Source organism: Tachyglossus aculeatus, unplaced genomic scaffold (assembly GCF_015852505.1).
Source record: "Tachyglossus aculeatus isolate mTacAcu1 unplaced genomic scaffold, mTacAcu1.pri scaffold_108_arrow_ctg1, whole genome shotgun sequence".
Lineage (NCBI taxonomy): Eukaryota > Metazoa > Chordata > Mammalia > Monotremata > Tachyglossidae > Tachyglossus > Tachyglossus aculeatus.
Genome location: NW_024044845.1, coordinates 1,009,707 through 1,012,224, shown reverse-complemented (window position 1 = coordinate 1,012,224; position 2,518 = coordinate 1,009,707). Strand labels below are relative to the sequence as shown.

General features: G+C 43.1%; 1 pseudogene; it reads right to left on the bottom strand.

Annotated features, from left to right (window-relative positions):
* Positions 1–673: 673 nt before the first annotated feature.
* LOC119922549 lies at positions 674–2,071 on the bottom strand (annotated as a pseudogene).
* Positions 2,072–2,518: the final 447 nt, after the last annotated feature.

The window sequence follows — 2,518 nt, the reverse complement described above, 5'->3', positions numbered from 1 at the left end:
AAGCGCTTAATAAATACGATTGAAAGAATGAATGCTCAGAGGTTAATGATTCAGTACAAATGCTGCCATCCTAGCAAATCTTTCAAAAACTCTTAGCTTAATAGATTATTCTTAAACCAATGAAAAGAAATGACATTGGTGAATAGAACTGCCTTTAAAAATGTCTTGCAAGTGGGGAATTGGTAGGCAGGGTTTCTATGGGGGCAGGCATAATGATACAAGATTAGAGAGGGAGAGAAAAATGGAGAAGGGTGAGGGGAGAAAGAGAAACGGGGGTGAGAAGAAAGGAAAGGAGAGAGAAAGGAAGAGAGGGAGAGAGGTGATAAAGGAAATGGAGAAAGAGAGGGTAAGGTAAAGGGAAAACTGAAGAGTAGAGGAGGTAAGAAAGGGTGAAGAAGAGGCTGAGAAAGCAGAGGGAAGGAAGAGAGAAGTAAACATTCTCTCTCACACTCTGTCACACACATGCACATGCACATACACACAAACGCACCTACACTCTCATACTCATTTCCTTAAATGAATACCATCTCTTCCTTAACCACACACTCAGCACACAAAATTCCTATTCCCTCAGATGTTTAATCACAAATCACCAATCTTCTTCCCATATTGTCTTTCATTTTTTCTTCCTTTCATCTTAATGACACATAGTCTCCTCACAGCATGTTTCATTTCAGTTTCTCAAAGAGTAAATGATACGGTTCAACACGGGGGTGATGACAGTGTAGAAAACAGCCACCATTTTGTCGATGGAAAACCTGGCAGAGGGCCTCATGTAGGTGAAGATGCAAGGTCCAAAAAACAAGATCACCATCGTGATATAGGAGCCATAGGTCGAGAGGGCTCTGCGACGTCCTCTAGAACCTCGTGTCTTAAGTGGAATAAGAAAACATATGAAACGACCAATACCAGGAAGTTGACCACAGAGAGCATTCCACCATTAGCCACAATCAGCAAGCCGATGACAAAAGTGTCCTTGCAGGCAAGTTTCAGCAGAGGGAGCAGGTCGCAGAAATAGTGGTCAATCACATTAGGTCCACAGAAGGGTAAGCGGAATACGGGGATAATTTGAGCCATAGAATGCAAGAAGCCACCCATCCATGCCATCCCAACCAGAAGGCTGCACATAAGTTGGCTCATGAAGGAGGTGTAGTGCAGGGACTTGCAGATGGCAACATAGAGATAAGCAGCGTGGCTCAGTGGAAAGAACCCGGGCTTGGAAGTCAGAGGTCTTGGGTTCGAATCCTGGCTCTGCCACCTGTCAGCTGTGTGATCTTGGGTATGCCACAACTTCTCCGTGCCTCAGTTACCTCATCTTGTAAAATGGGGGTTAAGACTGTGACCCCCACGTGGGACAACCTGATCACTTTGTATCCCCCAGCGCTTAGAACAGTGCTTTGCACATAGTACGTGCTTAACAAATACTATTATTATTATAGCGATCATAGGCCATCACGGTGAGTATGAAAATCTTTGTCCCACCAAAGAAATGAATGAAGAATAGCTGAGTCATGAGGTCATTCAAGGAAATCCCTTTCTTTTCAATGCCTAAGTCTAAAATTAGTTTGGGAGCAGTTGTAGAGGAGTAGCAGATCTCTGCATAGGAAAGATAGCTGAGGAAATAATACATGGGTGAGCCAAGATTCACACTGACATTAACAGCTAGTACAATGAGAAGATTTCCCTGAACAGTGGCTGTTTACAAGAGCAGAAATACAAGAAAACACACTTTCTGCACCTCCTTATTTTGAGAAAGCCCTAGAAAAACAAATTCTTCAACATTGTTTATAAATGCCATGAACTCCATTCTATAGGTGAATGCAAAGGGTGTTACCAGAGGTGTTGACTCTGTAACTACAAAAGATTGGGGTTTTGTAGCTCAGCAACAGATATATGCATCCTTTTCTTCATTTACATCCTCCTTGAATTCTTTCACTGCCTGAACAACTTTGAACTTTTGTCTTTCCCGAACTCCCTTCCCTGTTAGGTGCTTGAACAACTCAATTTTCTGCAGTGGGTTTCCCTTCCCATTTTTCCAATTTCCTTCTTCAGAATCTTCTCCAGAAGGCATCCCCCTCTACTTCTCACTTGTTAACTCTCTCCCTGGGGCCTTTGCTCTCCTGTACTCTGCCTCTCCCTCAACCAACTTATTGACTTCCTCACCATCATCAACGGCATTTATTGAACACCTACCAAATGCAGAGCACTTTATTACGGCTAAGGATAATAATATACAACAGACTTGGCAGACATATCCCTGGCCACAAGGAGCTTACGCCACTTCATAAATGACTTCTAGTCTTCTGTTCATCAAAGGGACAAATGATCAACATATTTAGACACCCTTCCTCCCAGATATCTTCTTGCTCTTGCTCTTCACCACCAAACCCTTTCATTATGGGCAGGGAATGCTGTTCCCTGCTTGTTCTTTCATGGTACTCTCCCAAGCACTTAGCCCAGTGCTTTACACACCATAAGTGCTCAATGAATACGATTGAATGAATGAATGAACCCTTTC